At 46.3% G+C, this 24193-nt stretch overlaps 1 protein-coding gene across 5 annotated transcripts in view; it reads right to left on the minus strand.

Moving 5' to 3' along the window:
* Positions 1-24193, minus strand: part of KCNAB2 (potassium voltage-gated channel subfamily A regulatory beta subunit 2) — a 206960-nt gene that overhangs the window by 143133 nt on the left and 39634 nt on the right. For 2 of the 5 annotated variants that reach the window (XM_043998129.1, XM_043998134.1), the window contains exon 2: positions 17546-17781. The exons of 1 other annotated variant lie outside the window; for it this stretch is intronic. The gene's annotated coding sequence lies outside the window, so the exon portion shown is untranslated. Of the gene's footprint in view, positions 1-17541; positions 17782-21450; positions 21648-24193 lie in introns of all 5 variants that reach the window. 2 more of the 5 variants (XM_043998131.1, XM_043998132.1) reach the window with 2 other exon arrangements.

Consider the following 24193-nt stretch of genomic DNA (forward strand, 5'->3'; position numbering starts at 1 on the left):
ATTTTACAGAGGTCACTGAGGCTGTTTTAGCAACTTGGTGTCTGAGGCTGGATTTGAACTCAAGACTCAAGTCCGGAGCTCTATTTACTGTGTTACCTAGCTGCTGGGGGACAAACTAGGAGCCACAGTGTTGGGATAATGTCAGGGAAGACTTCCTAACAACTAGAGCTGTTCAGGAATGGAATGGATTAGCTTGAGAGGTAGTGAGTTCCTTGTAACCCTCCTATGCTTCATATCTTTAAGTGGGGACTTGTCATGGAGGGGATTCTTGTCTAGGTGTGAGGTGGTATAGAGGCTTAAAAGGGCCCCTCTAAGTCTGGGGTTCTGTGATTTGATGACAAAGGGGCCAACGAAACAGAAGAGCCAATGGTTACGACACAGCTTTTTAGCCTAGGAGTGAGGAACAATGGGAATACCTTTGAAAGGAAATGGATTGATGGAAAGGTGAAGATGATGCTATGAGCTTCAGGAATACTGTGTTTCAGGGCTATGCTGGCATATCTAAGGGTAAGAAGAAGTACAGGCCTGGGGTTAGACTAGATGGGATCTAGGGATCCTGCCAGCTTTGAAACCTATGATCCTGTGTAAGACCTGTTGGCTTGGTGGGTATAGAATGCAAACTCTCTATAGTCTGCACTGGGACAAAGAAGTAGGGTGAAGACTAACTTTGGTTACAGTCTCTGGCCTCTGAGTGCCAAGGGCCTTCACACTGTTCCTTAGGGCCATCTCTATACTCCCCACATATTGCCCTTAGAGAGGGCACACGGGATCATCTTCATTGACACAGGGACCAATTGCTTCCATTTCTCTCTTCTATACCTGTGAGAAAAGAGGCTGCCTGCCCATCCTGGGCAGGATTGGCACATGCTCCCTGAGATATTGGGCAGCCAGCCTGCACTCACTCCTTCTCCCAGATGAGAGTTGGTGGGAAGTTGGGAACACTCTCTCCCATACCCCCACCAAACCTCCACCTCCACAAACACTAAGACCTTGGAACCCTTCCCTTCAAAGGGTGGCAGCCCCTTTCTTAAGCTTTTATTAGTAATAGTAATAGGCAACATTTATATAGAGATGTGCTTTACATGTTTTATCTCTTTTGATGCTCAAATGATCTTATAAAGTTGGTGCTATTAATATCCCCATTTTATAGATAAGGAAACTGAGGTAGAGAGTTAAGCGACCTGCCCGAGGTCACAAAGCTAATGAGTGGATGAGGCAGGATCCAAATTCAAGTCTTTCCCACTCCATGGTCAGCCTTCTGTCTCCTATATTACCTAGCTTACCTTCTCCCAACCGCAAAACCATCCGTTGCTACCCTATCTCTCTACATCCCCCTTGGGGTTTATTCTCTGCTTCCCGCAATAGGAATCACTAGCAAATGGAATGATGCGCTAATGGAACTGGGCTAGCCCCTCCCTCTTTCCAATACTATGAGTAAGTTAAGGTTGTCTGAGATGCTCCCATCTCAAAAGAGTGATTCAGGTGGTGGAAATCTCAGGTTAGAAAGGAGGAAAGCACAATGACTATGAAGCTCAAAGGAGATAACATGGGCAAACTTTAAAGGGATGACACTAGGTAGTTCAGTGACTAGAGTGCTGGACCAGGAAGACTTGAGCTCAAATTCTATCTCTGACACTAGCTGTATAGCCTTGGGTAAAGTTTGACTCAGTTTCCTCAACCAAAAAATGAGGATGATAATAATATCACCAACCTCCCTAACTTGTGAGGATCAAATGAAATCATATTTGTGAAAACACAGTACAGTCAGTGCCTGGTACATAGTAGGTGCTATACAAATTTTAGGTATTATTATTATTATTACAAAAATAATTTATCATTACTATTATGGTTCCTCGAGGGTAAGAGATTTGGGGGGGATTAGGATCTTGGAGTACCCCTCAAATTACAGTGGAAGTAACCATTTACTTTGTCTTAATAGGTAGAGGATCACCCCCAGATTCACCCAAATCTACTCAGATATGATTAGAATAAATCTCTTTGCCTGAAGCTGTCTTCTGTATCAGTATTTGTGGTAAGAATTTAGATTGGGGCATGACTTCCAACTACAAAGAACAGTGGAAAAAATGGTAGACTTGGAGCCCCCAATCTGGATTCTAATCTAGCCACTGCTATTTCCTATCTATCCCTGGTCCTTTGTACATATGCAGAATGAGAGGGTTGGACCAGACATTCTCTCTTTCAGCACCAAATCTACAGACGGTTGTAGTAGAAGAGAGTACAGACAAGCTGACTTCCAAACCCTCTATGGCCTGGCACATAATAGGCACTTCCAAAATGCTTGTTGACTGACTGATACAAGATTCTCGGAGATAACTTTGTCTGATGATTCCTCAGACTAATAATATCAAGTGATGCATAAAACAAGGAGCTGTTTGCTTGCCAAAGGTTGTTCACCAAGGTCTCAGGGGACATCTAGTGTAGATTCCAAGTCAAGAAGGGATTCCCTACATGGGGAAAGGTCCTCCAGATGTTGGTGGCATCAAGTCCTGGCATCCTGCAGAACATTCTGCATGAGACTCATAATCTCAAGAGTTTGGCCTAACTACCCACAAAGGAAAAACCAAGTAGAGGAAGAATTCTGACTGTCCAGATGGTGATATGCAGTTGGTTGGACAATGGGCAGAGCTCATCCATTGGTTTGTGTATTCTGAACAGACATTGTAGACAGGCAGTGAGCTGGGCCCAGAACTGGAGAAGAAAAGGAGACTGGATTGTCTGTGTGTCATTATGCACTATTTTTTAAAATGGTCTCAATCTCCTCCCTGAAACAGTATCTTATCTTTTCAAGCCCAAGATTCCTCTGGTGACTGTGTGGCTACAAGTCATGGAGTGCTAAAATTAAGGATCAACCTAAAGTCAATGGAAAGACATACGGTAGCCATGGACAGGCAAGGCGGGTTGCTATTCTCAGTGGATTAGGAAGAGAAGTGATAGAAAGATGTAGAGAGATGTATAATAGGAAAAAAGATGGGCCTGTTATATGAGAAGAGGGATAACTGATGGATGAATTTTGGTACTCTGCTGGTAGCCAAGAATTGTCAATAGAACTTGAGAAAGGCCCTTAGGACTTATGATGAATTTATGGGAGGACTGTGGTTGAGACAGAGGTGGCCTGAACGAGATTAAAATGTACTTCGGAAATGTTTAGCAAAATAAATAAAAATACAATTCAACATAGATGATGTTAAATTGTCATTTTCCAAGTCGATATCTGGCCTACAGGGATCGGTTTCTATTGTATAGGATGGGATGGTCAGGCTCAGACTGGTTGCAACCTGTATCGTTGGAGGAAATATCCACATCTACGAGAACACAGATCTATTGGGATATGACCATGAGAGGCAGTATGGCATAGTGGGTAGAGTGTTGGAGCCAGGAAGATGTGAGTTCTAATCTTGTCTTGGACACTATGTGATCATTTCCTACTTCTTTGCTGCACAATGTGCAAGGCTCTGCATATATAAAGATAAAAGTCAAACAGTCCCTGCCCTACCAGAGCTTAGATTTGGTGGGGATGAGGGGAAGGCATCCACACAGATAAGTAAATATAGAATATTTGGGGGAGGGAGCATTTCAAAAGGGCTTCTTATTGGTGGTACGTGGTCGGAGCATTGATGGGGGCTGGAGATTCCAAGAAGCTGGAGGTGAGGACATGGGGGGCCTGACCTATGCAAAGACACGGAGGGAGGAGACAGGACCTTGCTTTGAATGGAGGGACTAGAGTGGGGCCAGTTTGTCTGAAAAACAGAACACATGATGGGGAGCCATGTGAATGCAGTCTGGGAAGGTCGGTGGGAGCTGGTTGTGGAAGGCTTTGAATACCGAGAAGGAGTTGATAGTTTATCTGGCTGATGGTAGGAGCCACTGAAATGAATGACAGCCATAGCCCTGTGAGGTCTGCAAAGAGCTTCACCAATATCATCTCACTTGGTCCTCACAACAGCCCTGGGAGGGAGGTGCTACTGTTAGCCCCAATTTAGAGATGGTGAACCAGAGGGAGATGGAGGTTAAGTGACTTACTCAGGGTCACACAGTCAGTAAGTGGGAGGAGGTGCGACTGGAACTCAGGTTTTCCTGAATCCATGTCCAGAGCTCTAAACCACTGAGCCATCTAGTCACCAGTGAAGCTTCCTGAACAAGGAAAGTGACACATTCAGATCTATGCTTCTGGCATAATTTCTCAGCACAGTGGAAAGTGCTTATGTAAATGTCAGCTGCTGTTGTTAGTTAGGCCTGGCACAATCAAAGAACATTGTGATCAATTCCAAGTCCATCCACAGGCATTGGGAACAGCAGAAACTTTTACTGTGAATGCCATATAAATATGAAAGAAGGTGAGAGATTTTGTCCGTATCTATTCTGGAAGAAAAGGAAGGAGGGAATAAGCCTCTATATACTACCTACTACATGCCAGGCATTGTGCTTTAGATGCTCACAACCCTAGGAGGTAGGTGCTATTATCAACCCCGTTTTACAGGTGAGGAAATTGAGGCAGACAAAGGTTGAGTGACTTGCCCAGGGTCACACAGCTATTAGGTTTCTGAGGCTGAATTTGAACTCAGGTCTTCCTAGCCAATAAGCTACCTCGCTGTCATGTAGATTCTGGCATGTTATTCCTTTTTATTTGTGTTATTTATCGAGAATTCATGGAAAGTGTTTAAGACAGTACCTCAAGAAATTCCTAGACACCCCAGGAGAATACAAGCCCCTTCACAGTAGGGATTCCTTCCATTTCACCTTTTAACCCTGGTCCCTGGCTCTATGCCACATATGAAGTAGGCACTTAATGGATGCATGCTGAATGGATGTTAAAAGACCCTTTCAAAGTTGGATTGAATGATCCCAAGACAAGTCTTTCTTCCTCCTCACTGATCATCTACACATGTTCCTTTGATCCAGCTGGAAAAGTAGGTGGATTAAGAAACATCAATGGGCTAAGATGTGAATTGGTGAGAAAACAACTCACAGAAGCTTGAGGATGGCCCAGGGGGAGGGCTGTGGCACTTTCCTGGGAAAGGTACCCAGGAACAGAGAGCCCTGTGTGAGTCCCAGCGAGCATTTGAGGGGCCCATCAGAGCCCCTCAAAGCCCTCGGGGAGGAAGGAGGCTGATGGAAGGCTACTTGGGTCCCTGGGCCTCAGAAGAGGACAAGCTGAACCTCTCTGGGAGCCCTGAAGAACACCCACTCTCTCAGCGACAGCTGAGTAGTTAGTTCAGAGGGTGGGCGTGAGCAATTGGAATATATATATATATATATATATATATATATATATATATATATATATATATATATATATATATATATATTTTTTTTTTTTTTTTTTTCCCCCCTTCACGGCTGGTTGCAAGTGTAATCATACAATTCAAATGTCACTTGGCCCAAAGGCTTGCTATGAAGAGAGCAGAATTATGGCAGAATTTCTGAAGCTGACCCCTCCGCACCAGAGCCTGGATCCCGTTCAGCAGGCACTGAGCAATGTCATGAGGTCTTTAGAACGCCTGCAACTTTGGGGAGAGAATGCAGGAATTTTGCTGCCTAAGTATCTAATCAGCAGTGATCAGCCTAGACAGCACCCTAGAAGTCCCCTCCTTCCTAGCATTCTACTGAGATAGGAGAGACCTTTAGAGGCTATGCTGTCTGACCCCTTTATTTTACATGTGGTGAAACTGAGGTGGAGGGATGTTAAGTGACTCGTCCAAGGCCACACAGGCCGTAAGTGTCTGAGGCAGGATTCTCATTCAGGTCCTTCTGATTCCAGGTCTTATGCTCTACCCAGCTGCCCCAGTCCATCCCCTCGTCTTATGGATGGGGAAGCTGGGGTCCAGACAGCTTCAGCCCAAATACAAGGTAGGTGTCATGGTAGGTTATCTTCTCAGCCTGGAGTCAGGAAGACTCAAGTTTAAATCCTGCTTGAGGCACTTACTGGCTAGGTGACTCTGGGCAAGTCCCTTAACCTCTGTTTTAGTTTCCTCATCTGGAAATGAGGAAAATAACATCACCTACTTCCCACAGTTGCTGTGAGGGTAAAGTGAGATAAGTATCTAGAGCACAGGGCAGCTGGGGGACGCCATGATGAATACAGCACAAGACTTGGGATTGGGAAGACTCCTTTTCCTGAGTTCAAATCTGACCTCAGACACTTCCTAGCTGTGTGATCCTGGACAAGTCATGTCACCTTGTTTGCCTCAGTGTCCTCATCTGTCAAATGAGCTGGAGAGAGAAATGGCAAACTGCTCCAGTGTCTTTGCAAAGAAAACCCCAAATGGGGTCATGAAGAGTTGGACATGACTGAAATGACTTTATATGTTCACACAAAGTACTTTGCAAACCCTAAGCATTATATAAATATTACCTATTATTATTATTATTATTATTATTATTATTATTATTATTATTATTATTAAATGGAAGAGTTGTGGATCTGAACCCAGGGCTTCTGACCCCAATTTCAGCACTCTCTATCCCAGCAGAATATAGCTCCTTGATGGCAAAGGGCAGTTTGTTGTTGTCTTTGGGGACCCAGTGCTTTAATAAATGCAGGTGTTTGCTGAATTGAATAGGTTGAGCTACACCATTCTGATTCCTTGTATATCTGATAATGGAAATCACCTCCCCTAACCATCTGATCTCTTCTTCCACAAATTCAACAAGGACTAACTAAGTGCCCTTCTACATAGTGGGCACTGTGCCAAGCATGGGGGTGGGAGAGTATACACAGGCTCTGCCCTCAAGGAGCGCCCCATCTAGTGATATTTGTTCCCTTAAAAAAAGTCGCATCTTTTACTTGGGGGTAAAGAAAATCCAGCTGCTTCTTGGCCACTAAGAATGTAATGAGTCCCTTTTCTCAAGTGGTTTGGTGGGGGTGGGGGTGGGGCAGGGAGAGGAGAAGGCTGAAGGAGAGTAAGGGGAGGAAGGAGTCTTTGTTCAGAAAGACTGAACTCTCAAGGTCACCAGGCCAACCTCTCTGGGGCTAAATCATGGAAATCCAAGTCCACTGGCTGCTGAAATGTCCAACTGACAGGTAAGAACATGCACCAGCGCCAGGTGGCAAGGATGAATTAGGGTGTGGCACCACTCACATGGGCCTGGAAGTCCCTCATTATCCTGCTTTTCATTTGCTAATAGTTTTGATTTATTATCTGAATAGAGAGCCTTCTTAATATGTCCCTGGGTAAACAATTTAATGCCATCCTCTCTGTGGCTAAGTCTGAAATGCAGCAGGCTGATGGAGAAGTGTGAAGGCTGGGGACATCTGGCAGCTCCATCCCCGCCGCTGCTACTGCTGCTGCTAATGTCTTGCTATTCTGGGTGACTCTCTTTGCCTCATTTATTTTTGATAGAAGTTGCTCATACAGAGTGTACTTTCTCCCTTTTTTGCTCTGAAATTATGCAAAAGTGATACTCTGCAGCCGGGGGTTTGTAACCTCTCCCGGTTATTTACCCCAGAGAGTGAAAAGAAAATGAGAGGCCTCGGAGGTTCTGCATTGTCGCCAGCATGGTCGTGCCCAGTGTGCTACCCGCAGAGAACCAGCTATTATCCACTCTTTGTTCGCGTATCCTTTGTGTCTGTGGTTGAATATGCCTCTGGGGAGGTAGTACAGCTCAGTGGAGAGGGCCTGGCCATGGAGTCTTGGGATCGCTTGATCGCAGGTCTAAAGCTGGACCGAACCTCTTATTGTACAAATAATTAATGATGGCGGTGATGAGCTAACATCTGTAGTCCTTACTATGTGCTGGGCACAATTATTATCTCACGCGATCCTCACAACAACCTCTGGAGGTAGGTGCTATCATTGTCTCCATTTGTTTGGCCCCAGTGTCAAGAGTGCAAGGGGGAGTCATGTGCTACCATTTGGGAAAGACTGGGTGGGTGGAGCCAGTCTGAAAAGGTTGTAAAAGGGCGGGGGAGGGGGGGAGGGAGGGAGAGAAAAAGGGAGGGAAGGAGGGAGAGACAGGGAGAGGTTGGAGGGAAAGAGAAAGGGGTGGGAGGGAGAGAGAAAAGGAAGGAGGGAGAAGGGGAGGGAGGGAGAGAGAGGGGGGAAGGGAGGGAGGAGGGAGGAAGGGATAGAGGGGGGAGGTAGAAAGAGGGGAGAGGGAGAGAGAGGGGAGGGAGGGAGAAGGGGAGGGAGGGAGAGAGGGGGAGGTAGAAAGAAGGAGGAGAGAGGGAGGGAGAGAGAAGGAGGGAGGGAGAGAGGGAAGGAGAGAGGGAGGGAGGGAGGGAGGGAGAGAGAGAGCAAGCAAGAGTGCTCGCACAGGGCTAGCATCAGAGGCTCAGATGCTTACTAGTTAATGGCCACCCTTTCTCTAGAGATTTGAAGCTGGAAAGAGCTTCAGTTTCCCCAGCCCAAGGGGATCGGATGGATCAATGAACAAGCACTTAGCAAGCACCTGCCAGACCCTGCACTAAGTATGGGGTCTACAGAGGCAGAAGGGAAGGGGTTCCCAGTCTCCAGGAGATTCCATTCTACAGAACTTGCCAGTATGTACTTTTTCATACTCTCCAACCTCAGAGGGTCGGGTGAATCAAGAACTTTGCAAACGTTAAAGAAGGGTCAGTTGTGACTCCTTACTTCATTCTGGGGGCAGCTAGGTGATGCAGTGTATAGAGTGACAGACCTGTAGTCAGGAAGACTCATCTTCCTGAGTTCAAATCCAGCCTCAGACACTTCCTAGCTGTGTGACCCATGGCAAGTCACTTCACCCTGTTTGCCTCAGTTTCCTTATCTGTAAAATAAGCCGGAAAAGGAAATGGCAAACCATTCCAGTATCTTTAGGAAGAAAACCTCAAACGAGGTCACAAATGAAAATTGACTTAACAACAACTGTATTTTGTGTCTGTTTAGGAACCTGTTTCGGTGTTAAGAGGGGCTTGAATCTAGGCAGGGCTCTGAGATTTTGCGGTTTTGAGAGAAATTCAAGAAACAAACGAATGGGAAGCCAGGCCCGCGGGAGGAATCACTGCAGGCAGGACGTTGAGGTATCACAAGGCAGGTGTGTTTGCAACCTGCCAATAACAGTGGAGTTGGAAGAGATCAAACACAAAGACTTATCCAAAGCTGCTGTTTTATCTTAGGGGAAATCAGGAAAAGGAGTCAGCATTTAGCTAATTGCAGTCTTGCTAGAACTGCTTTGAAGGGGATTTTTTTTGGCCTGTGGAAGACAAGGGAGATGGGCCCATTGCTGACCCGAAGGTACAAGAGCCTGCTTGTCAGAATGGCGGGAGTGCTACAACAGAGAGGAAGCCAAAGCAATCTCCCTAATGCACAGTAGGCCTGGCAGGGCCACTTGCTGGCTGCAGCATCTCCTCCTGCCTCCTTGGTACCTCAAGAACAGCTCAGTTTCGAATCCAAGGCTCTCCTTTACGCTACCCGCCCCTCTAGCTTTGCTTCCTATCAGGCCTCTTCTTATATCCCCAGGCCTAGCCCAAGTGGACTACGAGGTGCTCCACATATGTGATATTCCATCTTCAGGATCTGTGCATCTGCTCAGTCCCTCCTTTATGTCTGCAACGTCTCAGCTCCACCCTTCAAAATTCTGGTTTTCTTTCCTGGTTTAGCTTAGCTGCTACTTTCTTAGAGCGTTCTCTGATTTACTGGAGGAAGGCTGGTAGTGGTCACCCCCTCCCTCCCTGCATTATCTTGCATTAGACTCAGCCATGTATGAGGAACATTTCCCAAGAAAACATAAGCTCACTGAAGGCAGGACACTGTGTTCTTCTCTTGGTATCTGCTGAGTTGAAATGAATCTTGGGATCAGATTTAGAACTGCAAGGGATGAGGGGGTCCTTCTAGTCCCACTCCCAGACAAGTGAAGTCACTTACCCAGGGTCATAGAGCTAAGACATGTCCCAGGTGGGATTTGAACCCAGGGCTTCCTGACTCCAGGTCTGGCATGCTATCATTCACCCTTGTGAGAAGGATGTTCCCTTGGCAGGATGTTCCAACGATCCAGAGAGTCCTGTTTTCAGCTTTATGAAGAATAATAACTCATCCGTTGCTATCATGTTTTACAGCTTACAAAACACCGTCCTCAAAACAAGCTTGGGAGGTTTAGCAGGGGGGAGTATCATGAGCCAAATGGAGAGAGTGAGCCTTTAAGGGGTTTAAGAACGAATCCAGAATCACAATAAGAACTCTACCTGGCTCCTTCCAATGCTCAGTCCCCTGTTCCACTCATGGGCAGGTCGCCACAGTACCTCCTCTCAGGGATGGTTTGATCCAGTTCAATTCTATTCACTATCCACATATTTGGTGCCTCCTATGTGCCAAGGACTGTGTTACAGTCTTCTGATAACAAGATTTTTTGGGGGGTGGGGCAATGGGGGTTAAGTGACTTGCCCAGGGTCACAGAACTAGTAAGTGTCAAGTGTCTGAGGTCAGATTTGAACTCAGGTCCTCCTGAATCCAGGGCCCATGCTTTATCCATTGTGCCACCTAGCTGCTCCTGATATCAAGATTTTAAAAAACGACAGTCTCTGCCCTTCCAGTACTTATGGTTTAACGGGGGTGGGGGGTGGGGAACAGATTGGACACAAGTAAATATGACACGGAGGGAGCAGAGAGGCAGGCAGAGTGCTGTGATACAGGTGAGGAGCGGGAGGTCCCTCCCCTGGGGGAAAACTGTCTGGACGATGTGGTGTATGATTGGGTTCTGAAGGCAGGAATAGAGCTTGGGGGATGGTCTAAGTCAAGGCTCATTGACAGAGAACAGAAGGACCCCAGAGTCAGAGTCGGACAGTTTAGTAGTATAATAGAAGACCCCATGAGAAGGTGGGAGTCAGATTGCCAAGGACCCTGAAGGCTAAGGTCAGTTTTGCTCATTCTCTATCTTGAGAAGAAGAGCCCAGAAGTCCATGAGTTCTCATTTGTTCTGACAGAATAAGGCTGCCAATCAGTCATGGATTAGAGACAAGGGAGAACGCAATTACTAGCTTGGGGGTGGGGGATGAAAAATGAGCATTTATTTCCAGGATTTCATTGCTGCCTGATGAGGAAAAGATCCCTGCCTCTCTCTCTCTCACTGGCAAACTTTCTGGTTTAAATCTGTGCATGTCTTTCCCCTTTCCAACCCATCACATAGATTTCAAACTTACTGCTAAAGTACAGGTCTGACCCCATCACTCCCCTGCTCCAGAAGTATCGCTGAGTCCCTACTGCTTTTATAATGACAGACAACACTTCTGACATTCTAGCCTTTTCATAAATGCAGTTCCACCCAATCTTTCTGGATTAGTCACACCCCACTCTCCTTCATACACGCTACATTCCAGCTAAACTGGCCTATTTGTTCCCTGTGCAGTTTTTGCCTCCGAACTTTTGCACAGGCTGTCCCTAATGCCAAGAGTGCTCTTCTCCCTCACCTCTACCTCTTAGCCTCTCCAGGTTCCTTCCAAGCACAGTTCGGGTGCTACCTTCTACAGAAGATGCCTCCTGACTCCCCCTGTGCTGTTACTTGCCCCCCCCACTGTTTTTAATTTACTCTGTCCTTTTATTTATCAATGCTGTTTCCCCACCAAAGGGACTACTTCATTCTTGCCTCTGTTTCTCTAGTGCCTTATGGACCCACAATAGATGCTTGTTGAATTAGGTGATGGCCCCTGAGGTGTGAGGAGAGGTCCCAGCAAGACAGGCACAACTCTTCCTGAGGAAAGACCTACTGAAAGCTGTGAGCCCACGGACAAGACAAGGAGCATCCCTCTGTGTTGGGAGCACAAGCAATGACCTAGAGTGTCACCAAATCCTCTAAGGGTGATGGCTTCCTCTTTAGCTAGGGATGACTGGAGTGACCAACAGCTGGGTGGCCCAGCCTCAGGAGGGGCCATCAGGTTGGCCCTCCAAATGTCTCCCTGCCACTCATATCATAGCAGCCGCCTGCCAAGGATGCAGAGGGGTCAGCTCAGGGCTGCCATGGAAGGGGTTGCTCAGCTTTTCAATATCACCCTGTGGTGGAATCTCTTCTCAGCCCTTGAGGACAGCCAGAGGACAATAGCTTGAACCCTGCGATTTGGAAAATGTCACTTTCTTCAATGGCAATAATAGATATGAGAGCTATATGGCTCAGTGGTTTCAGAGTCAGGAGGATTTGGATCTGAGCCCTGCCTCTGACACGCATAGGTTATATGACCTCTGGCCAGTCCTTTGTGCTCTGGACAGCTCTTTGGGATTACAAGTGGCACAGAGGATGGAGACCTGTACTGGCAGAGGGCATTTCTTCATCTGGGAGTTTCCTCCACCAGTGAAATCACAGGCCTAGGGAAAAAACCTCAGTCCTGTCATATTCATTTTGCACCAATGAGCTCTGTATTTCTAAATGTATGAGCCATCTCCCCTGTGGGAATGTAAGCTTCTTGAGGGTAGTTACTGTTTCATTTTTGCGGCTGCACCTCCCAGGGCTCAGCACAGCAGCTGAAACAAAGCAGTCATTTAATAAGTGCTCATTGATTCACATAATAAATTGCTTGTTGATGAATGACCAAAGGAAAGAACAGCTTTGCTCACCAAGTACAGGCCTGTGCTTTCTGCATGGGGTCTCCCCCACTGGAATGGGAGCTCCTTGAGATGGGGGACTGCTTTTGCCTTCTTTTGGAGTCCCAGTGCTTGGCATGGTGCCTGACATACAGTAGGGGCTTAATAAATGCCTGTCAACTTGACGAGAATTCACTTCAGTCAGCTATTAAGCATGCCCTGTCCATCGCAGCGAGAGAGACTAAGGAAAGTCCTTGGAACTGTGGCGTCCATCGGGATATTGTATGGATCAAACACTATGCCATAAAATGCTCTGCTTGGATTTAAGGGAGAGAGAATTATAAACACAGGGAACCTCCCTGGTTACAAATGATAGATACCAAAACCAAAGATGGTGTGTGGCTAATAACAGTAACGATAATGGTGTGAGTGTGTGCCAGCCCATCACACCACCCAGGCTCCTGACCGTCCTGATCTGAGGACTGGTAGTGACACAGGTGAGGACCAGCCAGGCAGCAGGCAGCTCTTCCACAAGGGCAGGCTGACCCAAATGGCTCCTGAACATTGGGGGCTTGTGCCTTTTTATTCTCAGGAGTGTTAAGCAATGGGAATGGGAGCCACCCTCATAAATGTACCTTCTGGGTGGAATATGTTTGTGGAAATGATGGCTTCTATTTGTAGTATGCAAAAAGTTTCCCATGCATTATCTTGCTGGGAGTCTTACAACAGTCTAATGAGGTTTTTCCCACCCAGAAGAATGTAAAAACTCTTTGAGGGCAGGAATGGTTTCATTTCTGTCTTGTGTCCTCAGTGCCTAGCAGAGGCTGTGGTGCACAGCAGGAGATTAATGAAGGTTTATTAGGTGAATGAATGAAGTAAGTATTACCGCTATGATCATCTCCATTTTATGGAAATGGAATCTGGGAAAGGTGAAGAGATTTGCCCATAGTCACAAAGCTAGCCAGGGTCAGAGGCTGCTTCGGAACCAAAGCATTTCCTGACTCCTGGGCCTGGCAGGCTTTGGTCCATCTTGTGGAACGTGCACAAAGGCTGGTAGAAAATTCCTGTGGGGCTTAGTGGCGATCCCTACGGGTTCCATCCACCACTCAGGTTATTTCTGGCTCCCTGTCTTCCCTGCTCTGTGTAAACCTAGCCTGCCTTGACAGCATCATGCCAGAGAAACAAACACAGGCTTGGGCTGACCTTGTGCGTGGTCACTCTAGCTACGATGTAAGTGGAGCGAAGCTCTCTTGCCTTCCGCCAAGAGCTTCCTTGGGGTGCTTTATAAAACTTCACCCCAACTACTCGATGAATGGATGCACAACCATTTCATCCTTCATAACTGGGGAGGGCGATATATAAGGGAGGGCTAAGGTGCAGGGCAGGTAGAAGGGCCTCTCTGTTAGCAGCGGTGGGGTGGGTGGCTGGATCTTTGCCATCCCTCAGTGGCACACTGCTAGGGAAGGAGCAGAATGGACAGTGCACAGGAAGCCCTGTTCTTTATACTTTTTTTGGGAGTTTGAATCTCTGCAAACCCGGTAAGCTATCTTTCTGGTGGTAGCTGGGTCTTTCTGTGGCTTTCCTGTTCATTCATTCATTCATAAAATATTTAAGGGATGCCTACGTTTTAGTCACTAAGGATATAAATCCAAACCAAAACAGTTCCTGCCCTCCGGGAGATTACATCTTATCATGTACATGAATAAGTCAAATATATCATATGTCCAAAGTAATTTGGAAAAATTATTGGAATATTTGGAAAAATTATGTCCAAAGTAATTCAGGGGGCACTAATAACTGGAGAAGGAAGGAGGGCTTGTATAGGAGGAGAGCTGGAAAACAAGGGCAGACCTTCCCAAATAGGCAGGGTAGTGCCGGCCTGGGGAATTCTAGCTAAAGGGGAAATAACAGGTAAGAAACTGGGAGAAGAGGCGTTCCTGGAGCCAATTCCTGGAAAATCCCTAATGCAGTCTTTGCAGCCTCAGTGGAACACACACTGCAGGGGGAAACCAGAAGAGAAGGCAATAGATACCAAGATCATTTTTCCAGCTGGAGACTTGTCACAATGGGGACACGAGGAAGAAAATGAGAAGACATGGACAGGACCTGAGCCTGCCCTGAGGGGTAGTATCTGCAGGATTTTCTGAACCTCTCTGGAAATTCTAGAAGGTCTGTCCATTACATCACCCATAGGCAGCATAATAGCCAACCAAGGCAAAATCTGCACTCCTGGTTATTGTGCAATGTTCCCTTACCTTAAAAAAAATGAAAAAAAGGGAGGGGTCATTTTGCATTCTGCTTTTTGAAGGCATGCCACAGATCCCAGAGTCATGACAAAGGGACCAAGACAAGAGCTGGGGGGAGAGGAGAGGGAGCGAGATCCTTAGATCTCATGTAGAACCTTGTTTAAAGTTTGCCTGGCAAGCCAGTTATTACCTAGAGCAAGTATTCTTAGTGGGGGGGAGGGGGAGAGGGAAATGCAGGGTGGGTCTCTGAACTTGGTTTTCAAGATATGTATTTGGATAACTGTATCTCAATTTCCTTTGTAATCCTTTTGTATTTTATTTTATGCATTTAAAAACATGATTCTGAGAAAGAGTCCATAGGCTTCACCAGACTGTCCAAGGGGACCATGACACCAAAAGGTTAAGGAACTGTGATCTAAAGGAATACCCAGGGACATAAAAGTATGCTCTGAGGTATCACAAAGAAATAAACCAAAAAAACTACAACAACCCAATTTACCTTCTGAGAACTCCCTACCCCTTTGAACAGAGAGACCTACCCTCAAGACTGGTGGCTATACCTCCTGAGCAATCAGGAGCCTAGATTAGGCATGTCAGCTTAGTGTGCTTCCTTCCCCATGGGACATTTCAATTCCGCCAAATATCCAAGGTTTCTAGAGGTGAATGACCTTAACACCCTTGTTGACCAGAAAAATCAAACCTATGATGGCCATAGGTGAGAATCTGGGAAGTGGAGAAACAGATTAAATTCATGGTGAAATCTCCAATTCTGTCCTTGATTAGAAGGGCTCTTGGATAACACAAGGGTGGCTAGTCCATCTGATTCCCAGAACTAATTTGAGGAAAAGTCCATGAAAAGGCATTATATAATATCCGTGACCGGGGCGGGGGGATGGGGAGGAATGGAAGAGATCTCTGGCAACAAAAAAGCCATGAGATGACCAACCAAAATATGTGTTACAAAAACAAAAGGAGGGAAGAAAGTTGATTTTTCAATGTTTGAACAACACCCTAGGTATGAAGAGATGACTTCCCAATGACTTTTTCTCTTGTGAAAAATTTCGTGTTTATGGATACTCTGAACTAACAGGGGACAATCCTAGATGATGAGCAGGCCAATACTACCTTTGACCTGCCCAAGTACAGACTCCATATACCCTGCATGTAGAAAGCATGTTTGCAGGGACTGTCCTCTCAAGGAAAGCTCTGCTGCCTTCAGGAAAGTGGGCATCCACATATGAAGGGCAGTTTCTTAAGATACCCAGCCTAAAGACCCCCCCCCCCAACATGATGATAGGATTTTTGGGAGAGAGGGAAAGCAGAGTTTGCAATTTAAAAAAAGTAACAGCAAAGTGTCTGTTTGTGGTCAGTGGATTACTGAGTTCTTACTAGGAACCTGAAACAAGCATACACTCATATGTAACACCCTTTCTCTGAAAAGATTGTATAGGTTCTTCAAATGACTACCCTCTCCTCTTCTTTCCCCCTAGTCAACCTGTTTCTTTGAATTCTTAAGTTAGCCTCTGCTGCAGCATTTGGCTACTTCCCTGAAGTTTTGCCAGCTTCATTTGGAAGAGAGGAAGAAAGTGGGAAAGAAAGAGAATGAGGGATAGAGAAAAGGAGGGATAAAAAGGGAGAGAGATTTGGAGGGAAGGCGGAGACAGAGAAAGGGAAGATGGGGTAAGAGATAGAGAGATAGAAAGAGAGAAAGAAAGAGGAAAAGGGAAGGGAAAGAAAGAGAATGAAGGAGGAAAAGAAATGGAAAGAAAGAGGGAGAGGGAAGGGGAGACAGAGAAAAAGGAAAGATGGGTTAGAGAGAAATAGATAAAGACAGAGATGGGAAGAAAGGAAGGAAGGAAGAAAGAAAGGGAAGGGGAAGGCAGGAAGAATGAAAGAAGAAAAGAAAGATGAGGTGAGAAGAAAGAGGAAAATAGATGGGGAGAAAGAAAGAGGGAGAGGGATGGAGGAGAAAGAGAGGGAAAGGAAAAGAAGATGGGTGAGAGAGGTAGAAAGGAGAGGGAAGGCTGGAGGGAGAGAAAAAAGGGATAAAAAGAGAAAGGAAGAGAGATAGGAAACGAGAAAGAACAGAGTGAGGGGAGGAAAAGAGGGGGCAAATATAGAGAGAAATAAAGAGGGGAGGGAGGGAGAACAAGAAAAAATAAAAGAATCTCTCTCTTGACACTGGTGCCTCCACTTGGGTGAAGCCAGCCCAGTGTCATGGAAACGCCTGGGGATTTACCAGCTGCACACAAACACTGCACTGTGGAATGAGACTTTTTACACTTTTTTTTTTTTGGTGCTTAGGCGTTTCCTTTGTGAAAATGAAACCCTGGCCATGCACACAAACTGCCAATTTGTTTCTGTAACATGTAGGAGATAAAAGCAAAAAGACACCCTCTCCGCTGCCCGGAAAGGAAAAAAAAAACAACACCCAAAACCAAACCAAACTCCCTCCAGACCTTTCATTAATGGTTAACCACCAGGATGGGATCCCTTGTCAACGGGTTCTATGTTCAATGAAGATTCCCCCGCCTCCTGGGTGTCAGAGAGAACCAGCCACCTTACCGCCCAAATCATGTTGTCCCTCCTCGCACCGGATACTCCCTGGGACCTTACCCTACAGCTAGACAAGCTCAGCTTCCTTCCAAGGAAAACGCACACATGCATGTAGACGCCTCTCACGCAGGTCCCCCCTCCCCAACCCCCACCCCACCGCACTGCATCTGCTCAGCAGGAGCCAGGCAGCCTGCATCGAGAGCCCTGGACCAAGCACAGAGGTGGACAGTTCCCCCAGATAGCCCAGCACCTACCTACCTTGCCCCGGGATCCTCTGCGGAAGCAGAGATCTGGCTCTCCCCTCGTCTAACTTTGACCGAGGATTGTGCAGTGGGCCAAGGGATAGATCCTCCAGCTGCCGGAATGGAGGTCCGGAGGGAAAACAGAGAGGGGCAGTCCCCTCTCCCTTCGGCGGTGACGGGGAGCAGCGATCAGCCACACAGTACAGTCTCAGGCTCAGGTTGGCTTGTTTCCTACCCCATTCCCTTCTTGGGCTGTGTCGAAACAGAAGGGAGGGGGTTGAGAAAAAGCTGATCAGCCTCCTCTCACCACCAGGCTGGGAATCACTGAACTGAGCTGAGGAAGGGGGGCAACCTAAGGAAGCCCTTGTAAATAGGACTGCAGCAAATCCGGCCGCGCTGCCGCCGCCGCCGCTGCCGCTGTCCAGTCCTGACTCAGCAAGTCCGAGGTGGCCAGCCAACGTACAGTAAGTGGGCTGCCAAGCACTGTGGGGTCTACATTTGAACACAGAAGCAGGACTACTTCAGGAGGTTGTGATTAGCCCCCAGCACGCCAGCGCTCCTGCTGCTGCAGAGCGGAGTAGGTTTTAACTGTCTGAGTCCTGCAGAGGGAGCAGGGGCCCGTTCCAGTGGCCACCCTCACCCAGCTACACCGGGCGCCCAGCTGCCGGCCGCAGGCTTTTCATTTTAGCATCCGCTGTTCCCCCAGAAGGGGTTAAGCCACCTTACCCCAAGAGCTGTCTGCCACTGAGCCTGCACCAAGGGAGGGACCCTGCAGCCACAGTTCCTTGAGGGGGTCCTCTACCTCACCCCCTATTTCCCCACAAACCAGACCCAATAATGAACACAGACCATGGTGTGGTGAGACCCACGGACCACACGTGACCAATGAGACCTAACATGGATGTTTCTTTTATTTATTTTGCATGTGTTTTATAGGAGGGGTGCCAAGGCACATATTGGCGGGATGACCCTGGGCTAATCATTTAACCTGTCATTATCCCAGGCAGCCAAGACAAAACATCTTAACCCTTTGTGTGCCGTGGACCCCTTTGGCAGCATGGTGAAACCTACAAACCCCTTTCACAGACTAATGTTTTTATAAATGCACACACTACATAGGATTGCAAAGGAAAACAATTATATCAAAAGGTAAAAAAAGGCACTCTCCAAACAAAAATCAGGTATACAGTCTTCTCAGGTTAGGAACCCTAGGTCTAAGTTGTAGAGAAAGTACCAATCTACATCATTAGAGGGCCTTCCCTCTACCGCTGAAGTCATAGGGCTCATTCACCTTCTCCTCCAAAAGCCAATTGGATCTATATTCGCATGTGTACATGCTACTCCTCCCTATTGGAATGAATGCTCCTTGAGGGCAAGAACTATTTCATTCTTGTCTTTGCATCTCTAGCACAAATAAGGCATCCAAGAAATGCTTGCTTCTCCTGCACATGCCCCTCTGGAGAAGTCAATGATGACTTATGGAACTGGTCCCTGACTGGTATTTCTCCAGGGCAAAGGGTACATTGGCCATGCATCCCTGAGTTGGTCTTTGGCCCTCTCCTCCCAGCCCTCATCTTATCTCCCCCACTGGCACCCCATTCTTCTTTAAGAAGTGGTGGTGGTGGGGGCAGCTAGATGGCGCAGTGGATAGAGCACAGGCCCTGGAGTCAGGAGTACCTGAGTTCAAATCGGGCCTCAGACACTTAACACTTACTAGCTGTGTGACCCTGGGCAAGTCACTTAACCCCAATTGCCTCACTAAAAAAAAAAAAAAAAAAAAAAAAAAAAAAAGAAGTGGTGGGGGTGGTGGGGAATTCAGTGAGTGAACTGTTTGTGCCAATCATCCTCACACTGGTCCATTTTTTCCTGAGCTCTAGGGGACCGGGGAAATCACTTCTCTGGTTTGGACCTGTTTCCTCATTTGCAAAATGGATTGTTGATGAACATCTAAGGTCCTTTCTAGCTCTAAACCCTCTGATGATGAAAGTGAATTCCCCAATTAACAAACTTGCTGACAACTACATAACCCTGGACACTCTGGGTTTCTGAAAAGGAGCCCAGGCCCAAGTTTATTTGGCATTCTCTATTATCTAAACATGGGGTGTTTTAAGTTGAATTAGAGAACAAATCTAACCAGGAGCCCTTGTGGTCTTGTATCAGAAGTTAGAATTTGCTACCAGAATACCATATGTGTGAGTTCTTTCACTGCCTGGGGCTCAAAAGCCACAGGTCTGACCACTTCCCTTCCTTCTTCACATACCTTGAGTGGCTCCCTAGTATCTCTAGGATAAAGTACATGTTTCTCTGCATCATATTTAAAGGTATTCACAGTCTTACTCTGACTGACCTTTCCAGGCATTGTTTAGATTTCTGGCTTCCACACACTCTTATGACCGACAAAGGGGCCCTTGTCAGTCATCTTACCTTATGTCTTGCCACTAGACTCTGGAGGAGAGAGTGAGGCTGGTGACCTTGCACAGCTCAGCCTAGATTAAATCTGATTCACTTGCAAGTCAAGACATCACTCTCCTGATGTCATTGGTCCTCTTTGATGGGATAAAATAATGGAATTTGGCAGATGCCCAGGGGCCCCACCTGATTGAATTGATATTGTTTGAATTGGGTGAGAATGAGAAACCAACTAAGTACCTACTTGGGGATGATTAGATATAGGCCACATCTGGCCTGCCCCAAGTGACATGTTAGTGTACTACTGATGTCATTAGGGGACCACTCTCAGTCAAGCAACTTGAAGGACCTCCCTTTTGGGGGAGGGAGAGAAAAAATAGAAAAAGGGAACGCTCACTTGGAGAAGCTCTTTTTCCTTCTGGTGAGCAGAGGAGTGTACCAGAGAGGGACTGCACAGCTGACTCCCATTGAAACTATAGACCCCAAGTGGTGAGTGGAATTGAGGCCAGCTCTTTGAGCTAAGCAGTAAGCAAGTTTGGGGTTTGAGTCGGTCTTTGATAAAGCCAGGGAGCTTATTTGTTTTCTCTTCCCTTATTCCCTTGTCTCTGGCTTTATTAACTTCACCTTTGTTGCAAATTTTGTTCCCATTAATAAAACCTGGTTTGTTTGTGGAAAAGAGGCTGTTAATCTTTCTTATTAGCCTGGGAGAAATAACTAAAAAAGGCAGTTTGGAAGGGAGGAAACTTTGGACCTAGAGATCCCTCATTATTTTCTGAACCCCAATATTATGGTGAGCCACCCAATTAACTCTCCCCAGGATAAATTTGGCCCCTACATCGAGAAGGAAGGACAATTGACAACAATATCTGCCAAGCTGGGCTCTAAGGTGGCCCTCCAACCCAGCACAGCCCACCATCTCCAGGTCTTTGCACAGGCTGATCCTCTTGCCTGAAAAGGACTCCCTTGTCCCCTCTGCCAATCAGAATCCTTAGTTTCCTTCAAAGTTCTGAGCTCAAGTGCCCCCTTTTTATACGAACTTTTCCTTGATCCTCCCCCCATTATCATCCCTCTCTCCTATCTCAAATTGCCTTGTATTTACTTGTCTGTGTACATGTCATATCCCCCAGAAGAAGATAATTTCTTTGGGCTCGGGGGCCATTTTGTTTTTGTCTTTGTTAACTCCAGCACATCAGGGGAAGGGAATAAGCACTTATATAGCACCTACTATGTGCTAGGCCCCATGCTAAGCACTTTTTACAAGCATTAACTCATTTGATCCTCACAACAACTATGGAGGATAGGGGCTATTATTACCCTCATTGTACAGTTGAGGAAACTGAAGCAGAGTTGAAGTGACATCTAAGATCACACAGCTAGTGGGAGCTTGAGGCCAGATTTGAATCCAGGTCTTCCTAACTCTAGGCTTAGTGCTCCATCCACTGTGCCACAAGCTTCCTGGTCCAAAGCAGACGCATAATCAATGCCTATTTCATTGAGTTCCCATAAACTTACTTTTCTCCCTTTTGTGGAGAGAGCCTTGAACTTGGGACTTGATTTGAATCCTCCTGCCTGATCGTGGTCAGATCTCCTTAACCTCTCCTGGCCTCAGCTTCCTCTTCAGTATTATAAACCTGTAGCATTCACCTCGTGGGCTGTGGCAAGGATCCAATCAGAATGTATATAAAATGATCTGGAGACCTCAAGGCAGTCTATGAATATAAATCATAATTATGATTTTAACCATTATAGTTATCAACCAAAAATAAGACCCCAATAATTATGATGACAAAGATACTCCATTTACTCAGCACCTTTTCCTAGGGATCTCAAAGCATTTTCTAACCCACTCATCCTAATAGCACATTTTTATTTTTGGTAGCTTTCATAGAGTTATGTTGTATCATCCCCAGAGATAATGATAAGCTAGCAATTACATAGCACTTTAAGGTTTATGAAGCACCTTACATATGCTATCTCATTTGATCCTCACAACCTTTTAAGGGAAGCATGATTTTTATCTTTATTTTTTTATCTTTATCTTTATTTTACACATTAAGAAACTGAGGCTGAGTGCTCAGGGTCACACGACTGGTAAAGTGTCTGAGGAAGGATTTGAACTCAGGTCTTCCTGACTCTAGGCCTAGAGCTCTATTCATTAACCATGGGGGCAGGGGAGGGTTAGGAAGGGGAAAGGGCATATCCAAATTCCATTTTGTAGAGGGAAAAATCTGAAGCCCTGAGGTCCCTTCTAGCAGTAGGCCTACAACCGTATGCCATCAAGCATATCAGTGACAAATCTGGAAATACAAGATAAGCACCTTATCTTTGAGGACAGCTCTGCTCCCAGAAGAAGCAGCTGCTGCCCAGTTGGCCCAAGGTGTTCACCTGTTTCTGGGGCAGGCCCTCACAATGGTGATCTGGAATCCTAAAGCAGTTTAATTAGGCCCCAGGTCTGTAGCACCTTTGCCTCCCAAGAGAAGCCACTTGGGCTTACAAAGGGGAGCCATCCGTGTACCTGGAAAATCTTTTAATTGTCCTTAACCCCTCGAACAGGAGGGCTCCTGCTGGTCTGCTGAGCTGTCTTGCCCAACACAATCAAGGTGATCAATAAAATAACCCAGAGGAATGTGCTAGCCTGGAAGCAGCCTGCTCAGCTGCTAAGGTCTAGCTGCCGGAATGACAATGGCTGTTTTGTCTTTGCAAACACACAGCAGGTGTGGCCAGAGAGAAAGCAGATCTTCTGCTTTGAATTACAGTGGAAGTAAATTGGTCCTAGACTTAGACCTGGCTGGAGAGATGGACACACAGAAAACTGGCTGAATTTCACAGCTCAGCAGTGTGTCCCTTCCCCATCCACCTGGACTCTTCCTCCCCTTGGAGGATCCATACATTTTATATATATTCATTTCTCACAAACTTGCTTGTGATCATGACAAACCCCATTATCTCCATATGAAAAAGGAAGTCATGGAGTCGGAACTGAGGCTTAAGCCCGAGATCACGAGAAAAACAACAGTTCGGTACCTTTCATTTACCTAAAGTGAATCAACTCAACTTTACATTATGCTTCACTCTCCAAACTCTTGCTTCTTTGTCCCATGGCTGATCATTCCTTGTCAAAGTCCAGTTCGGGATTACTTCTTCCATCCATCCCCTTCCTTGCTCTTTACATGTTGCTGAATGGATTGGGAAGATATAATGAAAGCCATGTTGACTGAGCCCACTACAAATTTACGTTACATAATCTCAACTGGGGCCTCACTGCAGGAAGAGATTCTATTCACCCCTAATCAATGTGCTATTCCAAACCTTCTCCTCTCTCTCTTTTAAACCTCTGTATCTCCTTCCTCATCCTCTTGGCCTAGGACCTTGCCTCAAACTTCACCAAAAAAAAAAATCAAGGACATTTGCTAAAAGTTCCTCCTTTTCTCTAACTCATCTCATATTATTCATCTGATATTATTACTCATCTCATATTATCTTCCCCCACAATCGCCTCCTTCACTCCAATCTTGGACAAAGAAGTGGTCCTTTTTTCCTTGCTAAAGCCTACTTTTTAAGAACCCTTGACTCCATCTCCTGACATCTTTTTTGGCAGAACCTCTGCTACCTTGCCCCATATCATCCCCACTCTCTCTTTTATTTTCAACCTCTTCCCAGCTAGTGTTTTCCTCCTGCTTGACTACAAACTTGATTATGGCTCTTTTATCTTTACAACCCCACATCCCCTTGATCCAACTATTCCTGCTAGCTACCATCCTGTATATCTCTGCTCCTCTTCTAGGCCAAACTCCTTGAGAAATCATCTATGCTTAATGTCTCTGCATCTTCTCCTTTCACTCTTTTTTTTTTTTGCGGGGCAATTGGGGTTAAGTGACTTGCCCAGGGTCACACAGCTAGTAAGTGTTAAGTGTCTGAGGCCGGATTTGAACTCAGGTCCTCCTGACTCTAGGGCTGGTGCTCTATCCACTGTGCCATCTAGCTGCCCCCCTTTCACTCTCGTTTAAACCCTTTGAAATTTGGTTTCTGATCTCATCATTCAACTAAAATTGTCCTTTCCAAAATTACCAATGGTTTCTTTGTTTTTGTTTTTTTAGTGAGGCAATTGGGGTTAAGTGACTTGCCCAGGGTCACACAGCTAGTAAGTGTTAAGTGTCTGAGGCCGGATTTGAACTCAGGTCCTCCTGACTCCAGGGCCAGTGCTCTATCCACTGAGCCATCTAGCTGCCCCTACCAATGGTTTCTTAACTGTCAA

This window comes from Dromiciops gliroides, chromosome 3 (assembly GCF_019393635.1).
Source record: "Dromiciops gliroides isolate mDroGli1 chromosome 3, mDroGli1.pri, whole genome shotgun sequence".
Lineage (NCBI taxonomy): Eukaryota > Metazoa > Chordata > Mammalia > Microbiotheria > Microbiotheriidae > Dromiciops > Dromiciops gliroides.